This window comes from Paramisgurnus dabryanus, chromosome 11 (genome assembly GCF_030506205.2).
Source record: "Paramisgurnus dabryanus chromosome 11, PD_genome_1.1, whole genome shotgun sequence".
NCBI classification, from domain to species: domain Eukaryota; kingdom Metazoa; phylum Chordata; class Actinopteri; order Cypriniformes; family Cobitidae; genus Paramisgurnus; species Paramisgurnus dabryanus.
Genome location: NC_133347.1, coordinates 145,938 through 158,634, shown reverse-complemented (window position 1 = coordinate 158,634; position 12,697 = coordinate 145,938).

The following is a 12,697-nucleotide window of genomic DNA, read 5'->3' as shown; positions in this document are numbered from 1 at the left end:
GGATGTAAGACATTGTTGATATTTCAGTCTTTGCATCAAAGCCTTTTTGGTTGAATATTTTTGTTTTTGTTGGTTTTAAAGAAAAAGTCAAACTGAGAATCAAATAATTTCATACAATGCTGGGTAAAGATGAAGAATTTAATTAATCAAATATTAATAATCAATAATTTTTCTTGCTGTTATCATTCCTCTACTCAACCTTTAACTAAATACACAAGATGTAATGAGAAAAAAATATTTAGTATCAACATTAATGTTGTTTAAATCACAGGTAACACCAATGACAAATAAATGACTCATGGATTCTTTATTAAAATGTATTAAAAGTTAAAAATAGATTAAGCTTCCCGTTTTGCGGATTCATAGATTTGACAATTCAATTAATGCTATTAAAGAAGTTTTGGGTATGTTGAAAGAAGTTCATTTAAGCAAATTTCTATCACCCGAATTCCACCTTTTCTGTAGAATGACCCTACTTTGAATGAGAAAAACGTCTCGGTTACGGATGTAACCCTCGTTCCCTGAAGGAGGGAACGGAGACGTCACGTCGTGACCGACGAATTGGGAACTCGCTTAGAGAGACCAATCTGCTTCGTTTACTACAAAAACGCCAATGAACTTGGCATTGAGATATTTGCATAATGCTGGCGCCGCCCCGCCAGGTGCCTTTATAAGCAGCAGGTGCAAATAGGGAAATTAGCTTCTTTTCGCTGAGAAAGCCGGGAGAAAGTGACCGGTCGATAAACAGCAGGTGGCAGCACCTGTGGCGACGGGACGTGACGTCTCCGTTCCCTCCTTCAGGGAACGAGGGTTACATCCGTAACCGAGACGTTCCCTTTCAGTCGGTCACTACGACGTCACGTCGTGACCGACGAATTGGGAATCCCTATCAAAACGCCACTAGGGGCTGACCTCTTCCAGTGACTGCGTAAAAGCCCTCCGGTTCCACTTAAGGAGGAGGAGGTAGGTTTTAAGGCAGAAGGCCGGGCACTAGATGTTCCTTTAACCCCACAGAAGTGCCAGCGACTGGGAAGCGCCCTACCTGAGCGGGATAGGAACGCTGCGGAAGCCACCACCCGTCTTAAGGGCTAATGGTGGGCGAAAGTCAACCGTAGTTGAGGTAAAAATGACAGCCGTGGCTGTGTAAGCAAAGCAGTGCTCTGCTAAGGGAAACGTGGGCTGGTAGGATTAACCCCACGGAAAATACTCACAAAGGAACCCGGTGGGACACAATGTGGAGCCCGAGCCAGACACGTAGGTTCGCGAGGATACAGCTAGTGAAAGGCTGACAGCCAATGCTCCGCAACAAAGGCTGCCAAGGCAGCGGAGGAAGAACAATTCAAACCATTACGCATTTTTGTTCTGAAGGCCTTCCATACTGACACAGTTATGAAGCATCAGTTGGAGGCTGCAAGCCGACCTGCGAGACTGTTCTCCGTGCTCCCCCTGGTGAGGAAAGAACACGAGAGGATACAGGCTCGATACGAACACTGTAAAATCTAGTGAACGCATTAGGTGTCGCCCAACCAGCAGCTCTACAGATGTCTGTTAGCGAGGAACCACGAGCTAAAGCCCAAGATGAGGCAACGCTCCGTGTGGAGTGCGCTCTCAAATTAAAGGGGCAAGGAATACCCTGAAGATTATAAGCCAGGGTGATAGTATCAACTATCCAATGAGACATCCTCTGCTTAGTGACAGCTTCCCCTTTCTGCTGGCCACCATAACAAACAAAGAGCTGGTCTGAGGTCCTGAGGCTTTGCGTGCGATCCACGTAGAGTCGCAGTGCGCGTACGGGGCACAACAAAGCCATGGTTGGGTCTGCGTCCTCCGGGGGCAGCGCTTGCAAGCTCACCACCTTATCTCTGAAGGGAGTGGTGGGAACTTTGGGCACGTAGCCTGGTCTGGGTCTCAGTGAGACAGCAGGACCAAACTAAAAGCACGAATCGTCAACAGAGAATGCATGTAAATCCCCTACTCTTCTTCATGGAGGCCAATGCTATCAGGGTCAGAGTTTTCATTGATAAAAACCTCAGACTCGTAGACTGCAAAGGCTCAAAAGGGATACCTGAAGGCTTCAGCACCATGGACAGGTCTCAGGAGGAAAGAGGGAGGGCGCGAGGGGTTTAGCCTGCGAGCGCCTCTTAAATGTAATAATTAAATCATGCTGGCCAACTGATCTGCCGTTGATAAGAGAGTGATGAGCAGAAATAGCGGCGATATCAACTTTAATGGCGGAGGGACAGCCTACCATCTAACCTATGTAAAAGATATAAAAGCACAATGTTAATGGGCATTCTCTGGGGTCCTCGCGTTGCGAAGAGCACCGGGTGACGAGAAAGGTTTCTTTAAGCGCGTAAGCCCGTCTCGTGGACGGTGCTCGAACCGCGTCGATGGTGTTAGATACCGCTTGCGATAAATCACCTAAACCTTGCGCGCGCTCAACGACCATACATGGAAATCCCACAGGTCGGGGCGCGGGTGCCATAATGTGCCCCTTCCTTGAGAAAGAAAGTCTTTCCTCAGGGGAAATCGTCAGGGAGGGGCTGTCGCGAGGAGCATTAACTCTGAAACCCAATTCCTGGAGTCCAGTACGGGGCGACTAATAAAAGGCTCTCCTCGTCCTGCCTGACTTGCACAGAGTCTGCGCAATAAAGCTCACTGGAAGGAATGCGTCTTAACGCATCCCCCGCGGCCAGCTGTGTGCCAACGCATCCACGCCGAGGCTGCCCTCGGTTAGTGAATAAAATAGGCGACAGTGGGTATCGTCCGGCGACGCAAACAGATCTATCTACGCACAACCGAACTTCTTCCAAATTAGCTGGACCGTCTGGGGGTGGAGTCGCCATTCGCCGGGGGTGCAGCTCGGGAAGCGCCGCGTATTGAGCGTACCCGGGATGTAAATGGCACGAAGGGACCTCAGATGCTTCTGACTCCAAAGGAGGAGATGACGAGCGAGATGCGACAGGTGACGAGAGCGCAAAACCGCCTTAACGGTAAATAACGCAACAGTCGCAATGTTATTGGTGTCGGCTAATACATCCTTCCCTCGCATCTCCATAGCGGAGCGTACAAGTCCCAGATATACAGCGCACCGCTCGCGGCAGTTGGGGTGCTATGCACACCCCTGAGACTGCAAGCCCGTCATACGTGGCTGATCATCCCGTGCTGAGGGCATTGCAATATACAGAATGCCAGGAGACCCCTCAGGGGCATATCTTCTATCGGAAATGCCGGGTCTACCACGGGGAAAAATTGAAATGACACGCAGGTGCAATGTTTACACGGTGTATGTCGGTGTGCCACGCTCTCCTCGAGACTCGATCGTAAGCCAACGCTGAAGCGGTCTCATATGAAGCAGCTAGGGCGGCGTCACAGCCGCAGCATGCTGTCATATGTCCAGGAGCTTCTGAAATTGTTTCAGAGGGACCGCGTACTTCCCTCGAATTAAAGCGAGGCAAGTCAGAACTGACTGGTTGCGCGCTCTTGTAAAACACGCCAATTAGTCGATCGAGTCTTATTTCCATACTGAGAAAAAGGATCCTCTGCACGGGGCAAAGTTGCTCTTTCCCAGCCGACCTGAAGACTTAAACGAGCGAGATGCCGAAGCATTAACTCTCTGTGTTCGCGCACGTCTGCCAAGAACGGGCTATTATAAGTCGACGTAGCTAAAAGCAGAATGCGAACAACGCTCTCTCTGACATTTTAATGCCGTGACTATGGAGACACGGAGAGAGAGAGAGACAGCTCGAATGGTGCACTTAGTATTAATATGCCCACCCCACGACGCAGAGCGAAAAAACGGTCTAAAGCGAGGGGAGATGGACACATAAAGTACACGTCTTACAGGTCTAAGGCTGCAAACCGATCTGAATATTGAAATACGAGCCTCGGCGTTATCATCCGAAAAGAACACCTTCGTAGAGCCGGTGCGTAAATCAAATCGATCGTAACCCGCCGCGTATTTTGGGTACTATGAGATAAGGCTGGAAAAACCCCATCATCATCATCTCGGTAAGAGGGCCGGCTCGAACATCCTTCGCCAACAGGATATCGACTTTAGCACGCAGTACATGTGCATCGGACGCTTTCACCACAGTGAAACGAAAGCCCGAATTTTGGGGTGTGCCGGATTCGTAACCGAGGCGGATCGTGCGTAAAACCCAACGAAACGGGCTGGGAACTGAAGCCAAGCACCCAGGCACCGTACGAGGAGAAATAACGACACTACCGAAGTACCCGCGGTGGGGCAGCGAAGCAAGACAGGTGGGACTGCCGGTGCGTCTGCTGTGACAGCATAAACATCTACAGTATGTGTGTGTGACACTGACCTGAGCCCGCTGAGGGTAACGGTCATCTGGTCTCCTCTACGGAGAGCGCAGACTCCGATGAGGGTGCTGGTGGTCCGGTCTCCTCAGCGGAGAGCTCGGACTCCTCAGGTCACCCGTTGGCGATAGAGGAGAGGTAGGGGAGCTGGTGTGTACCCGCTCACGGCTCTCTCGATCCTCCGGAGACCTAGAGAGGGAAGAGGAATGCACTCTTATGTGTGGTTAAGTGGGTACCGGCCGAACAGCCGGTGGAACATATGCAAACCAAGGATTTTCCACCCGACCCTCTATCGGGGGAAGGAGCTCCATCTCCTGAAGAGTGATCCTCTGCCAATCCGGGTCGCCCTTCACTGGCCACTTAAACTCCCGAATTTTCACGGGAAGCGGCTAAGCGGGCGGGGCGAGCTGCTGACGACCGGTTCCCCTGCGCTGCCGAGATGGGGTCCGAGGAGGGGAACGGAGGTGGTCGCCGCAGGACGCCGACGGCGAGAGGCAGACTGAGGAGCCGGCGTGGTGGACCAAGGGCAGCTCTCTTCCGCCGGGGCATGACCTAGGAGATCGCCTCAGTCTGCGCAGCGGAGCTGTCCGACTCCCCTGGCTCGCCGAAGAGGCCGGTCTGAGAGACAGGAGCATTCAAGTTGTTCTCGTCTGCGTCCGTCATGTCAACCAGACACAGCCAAAGGTGGCGATCTTGAACCACTGTGGTGGACATCGCACGACTGAAGGTCGCGGGCTCCCTCGTAAATCCTTGGTGAGCCTGCAGCAACGTTCTTGCGTGCAGGGCCGAAGCCGCCTCTCCGGCATGCCTGATGGGCAGCGTCCGTAACCGGACGACTGTCTACAAACACGGGAGGAAAGGGTTGGGTGGTCCCTCCAGGAACGCATCCCGCTCCACTGAAGGGGTCCCCGCCCTTAGCGGCTCCGTTGGTGAGGGAGGTGAGGGGTGAAGCTGAACGGCCGGACGGCCGCAAATCACGTCAGCTCTTCGTGCCGCGGGAAAGAAAGGCACAGGAGGAGAGGACCGAGAGGCCCGAGCAGCTCCGAAGTACCAATCATGTGGGCGGGACGGTTCGGGCGGAGAGGGGTTAACCTTTCCAACTCTACCGTCTCCGCAGCTCGCGGGCACGGCCGCCATCTCCGGAACGACTCTGCCTCGGAGGAAAAATGGACACCCCTCTGATGCTGCAGAAGTGACGGGACCAGAAGGAGGTCCAATGGATTCGGCAGACATCGTAGAACACGACTCTGCAGTCTCCACCGGAGCCTCAACCGGTTGAGGATGAGAAGGCCGGTAGGCGGAGGACGCATCCTCCATCCTACTCAGCGTAGTGACGCGAAGGGCGCCCTGCGAGCGCTTGACAGCCGCACCATGGCGGCGTCAGCACTGCAAAGGCGCGGACAGCGTTCCCGTAGAAACGACAGTCATCTCCGCAATCCAAGAGGGTTATGCTCTCACAGAGAGAACAGAAACTCTCCACGAACGCAGCCCCGGAGTGCTCGATGCCTGAGCACGAAGACAGCGCTCGTGACCGTCACTGGAACCCTTATACTTCTCGCATCCAAGATCGCACGGGCGAAAAGCTATCCTGAAAAGGACGCTGATCTCCGCATATACGAGAGAGTGGCTGCCTTTAAAAAGACACAGAGCTCTCACGTATCACTCTTTTAGGGAAATCACTCTTTAGGTGCTCAGCTGATGATGCGCACAGGGAAGGCAACGCACACACTAAACTCAAAACAAAAAAGATGCAGAGCCGTGGAATACTGCGAGCGTCCGCTGTGTTAGTACTGCTTGTCAATCAACTTCAGCAACCGTTCCCAGAAGAGCAGAGAGTAGCTTCTCAGTAGCAGATAAAGCCGGCTTTCGAAGCGAAAGAGCTAATTTCCCTATTTGCACCTGCTGCTTATAAAGGCACCTGGCGGGGCGGCGCCAGCATTATGCAAATATCTCAATGCCAAGTTCATTGGCGTTTTTGTAGTAAACGAAGCAGATTGGTCTCTCTAAGCGAGTTCCCAATTCGTCGGTCACGACGTGACGTCGTAGTGACCGACTGAAAGGGAACTACTCTGCACAAGAAGAACACGCTTATATGATCCATGCCTTGCCAAAAAGAGCTTTCAGAGGAGCTACCATCAAGAATTGTTGCTTGATGCATTTAATTGTTGACAAGATGTGTGTCAATACCCTTGACTTGGATGAAGATCAGATCACATTTTATGACACATTTTTTCAGAAAACCATAATATTCCAAAAGGTTCACATACTTTTTCCTGCCAATGTATCTAAAAATCATGGCGATAAATGGTACAGCATCGGCACACATAAATGAAGAGGCTAATGATCAAACAAGGCATTTCAAAACCTTAAATATGCCTTTTTGTGGGATAAAACACAGTTTTGATGCTGCGTTAAGAACACTGCAGAGACTGCCAGACTGTGATCTTTTGAAACATATGAACGTGTGACTTTATTCTGTAGTCTTCTGTCAGTGTGATCTTAACAGATCTGTCAAGCAAATGACAGCCACTATGTCATTGTAAAGAAGAGTGGAGCCACACGAAAAATAAACTTTCAGAGGCTTAGCCAATGATTACTGGACAATTCACCAAACATCACACAAACACAGCCACACAAAGTCTTCAACTGCAATTTTGTTTCATTTTAGGGAAAAACATTGGTTGTTGTGTTGAATACAACAAAATCTTCATTCATGCATGAATTGGTTCTGTTATTGTGAGTAGATGATCGTGAGTCGCAGATGGGATCTCTCCACAAACAAACCAAAATATAAGTGAAAGCACTGGTGTCCACAGAGAAAACACATCAAAGACTTCAACTGAACTGCCACAATAGACAAATAACAGATTAATGGACGCTTCTTTGATTTTGAGGTTGCATGCAAAATCCATTTGGCTAAAAAAAAACCAAGGGGCACGTGACCCTCAGTTTGAATGGGCATGACGCCTCTGATATATAACACAATAAACAATAATATATGTAATTTTATAAATATAATTGTATGGTCATTACATGCACATTATCTCCCTTTTTTTAATCAGAGGAGGTATTTGATTTGGTGTATGTATTCAATTTAATATTTAAAACTCTCAGATTTTTAAAAACATTTAAAATGAATCCTCTGCAGATTTTTCCAAATATTTTCCATGGACAAAGTAAAAAAGTCTCCAGATTCTGTCTGGCTCTGACTATTTTATTACTTCTAGGCTCACAGATAATAAAATTTGCAAAAAACTTAAATCTTGACTTATATTATTAAATATGTGACATGCAGTGAATATATATACACTAGAAAGCGCAGCTCATATTTTATTCGGAAAAAGCAAAAACTTACTTTAATCTTTTATTTTTTCTTCTTTTTCCCAGCATATTTTATAGGTTGAGGCCATTTGGGGCTTTCATGAGCCAGAATTGCTTTGAATGTCAAATCCAAAGAACAAACCATCTCTTTGTTTCTTTGAGTATGCAGAGTATGCATAAAACATTAGTATATACGCAGTATGCAGTGAGTGGGCCGCTAGAGTTTCAAAGATTTACAAAAGTACATTTTCAATGCGGAATGAAGAAAAACTGTGTAAAACACAGAAACTGCTTCTAAAGGAACATCTTTCATACCGGGACAATGTTTTGCAATTCAATTTTTTTCTATTGTGCTTTTTTATTGTTGCGTTGTTGCAAGCAGCAACAGAAAATACAATTTAGTGCCGTAGAGACATTAATGTAGAAATAAAGAAAAAAGAACAAAAAATTATAAAGTACCTTGTATTACAATAAATAGCATGCTGTACTTTGTAGTAAAAAAGTCCATATAATTTCACAGTATAAAGTAAATGTTTTACAGGAAAATAAGACTTTGAATTACGCTTGACATGTTGTCCTGTTTTTTTCCACAATTTCGTCTCTTCCTTTAGACTCGAGATGTTTAATAAATAATGCAGTTGTTTTTTAATATAAAGGTCTGTGATGTGTTCATTTGTTTCGAGTGTGTGTTATATATTGCCAGGGTCTGTATAATGTGGTCTGTTCATTATTTTGTAAGAGGTCCCTCTGAATTTTCCCCCACGCCACTGTTGAATAAATCACAGCCGCCCACCTTCAATCCACCGAAAAGTTAATTCCCCCTTCAGCTTGCCCAACGTTTGCAATGATTTCACTGAGAAAGCCTTTGAAATATAGTTGCACCATAACAATACCAGCCACCTAGAGCGGCTTAATGAAATATTTATCAGGGATTTGTGGATTGAGGCTATTTTAATTACCATTCGCTAAAGAGGCATCTCTGTAGATTTATGAAATGGTGTGTTGCCAGTTAGTGCGTGTATCATTTCTGTTATGCTGCGTGTGTGTGTAGTATTTTTCGTGTCTGTTAGCTAACAGTTCATCTACATGCAACAAGAAGTTCACAAAACAAACAATGAAACCAAACCCAAGTGTTAAATACTTTGGTTTAGGTATATGAATAGCATTTTGATTTTATCACAGTTAAGCACCCCACAGCGTGAGGTAAAAGTGGTCAAAAAAATTGTCACAAACTGTCACTAGGGCAGTACCCTTTAATTTTTTTATATTGTGTTAATTTTTTTACAAATGACTTATCTCTCAGCATTATAATTTAGTCTAATATGAACCTTTATATGCAAAGGTGCACTTTTTTGAAAGGGTACCACCTCAGTGATGGATAGGGACATTTTTTGACAATTTTTATGACATTTCTAAATCTCTGGTTGAACAAGAAATATTTCAGTTGTATTCTGATTAATATATCCAAATAAATGCTCAACATAGTTCCGGAAAAAGGTACAATTGCTGTCACTGGGATGGTACCCTTTCATAAAGGTACACATCTGTACCTATATGTTACATATTAGGACCATTATAAGGGTACCGCCCCACTGACAGCTTTGAACCATTTTTTTCTGTGGGTGAAATATGACAATGACAGCTCAGGTTGCAGGACGACATGCGCGGTCAGAGAGTATTACTGAGAGATAAACCTGTCCATCTGATGGATTAAAGCTACTTGACATTTCCAAATCAAATTGTGAATTAAAAAAGCAGCAAAGTCAGCGGTAATGCTGTGCATACTGTTACACTGAATTGGATCATTTCACACAGCTGTTTACCTCCATCAGTTTGCTAAAGGCCAAGCAAGATGAAAATAATGTTTAAACTGTATTCATATTCACTCCAGTGGTTTATCTGAAACATCCCAGTACATTGTAACATTTAATGCTTTAAATTAATACATATGTACCGTAAAATACCATGAGTATTTTATAAGTGTTTACCAAACATACTGTACAGTATAATGGTATATCCTCTGTCTAGCTTCACACACATAGTGTACATTATTACTAATATACATTATAGTATAATAAAGTGTATTTATACCACGGGGCTGTTGAATGCTTTATTCTGATTCGTTGAGAATTTTCTACAGGTATGCATTATTTTTTGATAAACGCACACCTAGACTGTCAAATGTCTAACAATAAGCACCAAGGCAATGTCTGTGGTAACCGTGGCATAAGCAGAATAATTGACTTCGGGCCTTTGAATTATAAAAAAAAAAAATGCACACCATGCCGTGTAACTCTGCTTCGCATTGTGCCGCATTACCAGCTTGTGCATTATTTGTCTAATAATTTAACGGCTCGTAGTCAATTATTCCTTATATATTATATTACGATTAAAACCAACACATTGGCGAAAGTTTGACTTTCATTGGGTTATTTTCAACCCAGCATTGGGCCAAAAGGGACGAACCGAGCCCAAAAATGTTTAGATTTGACCCAACAATGGGTTAAAACAACCCAAGTTAGGCTAAAGCCAATGGTTAGCCCAGACATCTAGGCTAACGGTACATTTACACGGGGCGATACGTTAATGGTTGATGGAAGGCTTGTCTGAAGCGTGGCCAACAGCCAATCACAGTGGCCGCAACACATGCTCTGGTCTTGCATAAACGTAATTGGCTGGCTTGCACTAGGTTATTTGCAAAAGGGATCTGATTGGCTAACGTATGCGTTGGCGCTTGTAAACGTTGAGAAATGTTCAACTTCTGCCGCGAGCAACGGCAGTGACGCAACATTGACGGATCCACAACTCAGTTCGGCAACGCATGACTTCACCCATTAAAAGTAAATGAGAAGCGTTAAAACTTTCGCCATGTGTGAATACCGTAAAACAAAGCAAAATTTGGTCTGTCAGTGAAAATTGTATAGACATCTAACCATAGGCCAACAATAAAATCAATAAATGAATGAAACCAAACAGCTTGTAATGAATTTGCTTGCATGACGGCATATCAAACATCTTGCAAGTTATTTTGGCAAAACGACTAAAACGGTATTGGGTGTGTCGAAAAATAAATGATTTATTGTTAAATATAATATTGCAGGAGGGTGAAGGTTTATCATAAAGTTGTTAGCTGTCAAATGACTCTTTCTATATACAGTAACTCACTGCTATCATAGTGTAATATTCAATTAGCCATTTTAAATGAGGGCTGTCAGAGGCAGCGTGTTAACACATGTGATAAATTAATACACTTAATACATTTATTGTGTCATTTGACATTTCAACTCTTTTCTTCTGTTCTCTGATCAGAGCCTTCACAAATATTAATGTTAAACAGCATCTTTAAGATCTTTAAGCAAGTCAGTCATTTTGGAGGGATTTGCACAAAAATATGTGCATTTTGATGCATATACATAAAAAAAGATCAATCATAATCATCATACTGTATTAATTATTTTAATAAATTGGATTTTTAAATACTTACACAATCTTTGCATTTTATTTGTTTAGTTTAATGCACCAGGTTGTTAAACTGGAAGTATGTATGCGTTAAAATCTTTTGCATTATATAAATTTGAGTTTTAACATTCAACACTGTAAAATCGATTAACGTTACCCTAGTGATGAGTGAACCTGAGGGCAGCGTGTGTGTATTCATCACATAAATGAGACCCATAGCAGCCAGCTGTACATTTTAGCTATCCGTTATTTATATTCTCATTATCTGATGTTATTGCCTAGCAACAAGACGGCCATCACAGCTTTTGTTGGTTAAAACCATAATCACTCACAATCTTTTAGACTGTTGTTACATTAGGAATGACACTTGCAATACACTTCAACTTAAAATCCAGTATGCAAACTGTGCTCAGCAGAAGCAAATCGTGCAAAATATGTAAGATTGTTGCATTAAAATATCCAAATATGTTTTTAATGTCTCAAACCTGTTGATCTATGCAGTACAGCATGCAGTACGGGTTGTGATTTGTTGTTGCTTCTATGAAGGCTTACATTATATTGTAATGGTTAAAAACCAAATTTTGTAAGCCATGAACATGATTTGTGAGTCTTGTCAGATTGATTCATGTCTACATTGAATGTAAAAAATACAATTCGCATCATTCCACGCTCTTTCACAGCGTCATCAAGCTACGCCGTTGTTTTTGTTCCTGTAGCGGCGAAGATTACTTATTGTGCCTTTAATGCACATTTATTTCTAAAGGGGGTTGTCAAGGTATTACTATGCGTGGTGGGTTATTGGCTTACTAAGCTAAGGTTGTAATTGTAAGGTTTTGTATTTGGGTCAATAAGTTGACGTTAATTATTTTGTGTCCGTATGGTTCAATTAAATGTAAAAGGCTTAAAATGTCAAAATACATTTGCCGATAAATTTGGCAAATAAGACCAAGTCTAATTTCTGGTTTTATTTTATTTTGAAAAAATATTTGGGGGATAATTGCAAAAATGTCAATGGGGTGAAACCGATCTGTGTCAATTGGTGTAACTAGTATTTTTTAAATTAAAATCTAAATATATTCATAAAAAATGTGAAATAAAATATAATCATTTAGTTTAGTGTAATATGATTTTTTACATACATTTTTACATCATTTTTCAAAGATTATTAACTCTTTCACCGCCATTGACGAGATATCTCGTCAATTAAGAGAAAACGCTTCCCGCCAATGATGAGATTTTCCGTCTTTCCGCAATACCGCTATTATCCACCAAATTTTTAAACCCGGAAGTATTGCCCTATGGCAAGCGGCTGCATGTCCGTGTCTGTTTAAAAGATCGCTCTAAATGGGATCTCTATGAAAAGTCCGTCACAAAAATGGAATTATCTCTGCTTTTTGCTCAAAATGTGGTGTTTTTGCAGAAACCTACCCATATTCAAAAGCTGATTACAAAAGAACCACTGAAGATAGGATGAAACGGGGTTTTTTTTGTTTGAAAGCAGAGGGTCTGTTCTTTCATTTGGTATATTGTATGTTTATATATTTAAAGAAGAACATTTTCTGGAAGGCATTAAACTTTGGTGAAAATCATGAAA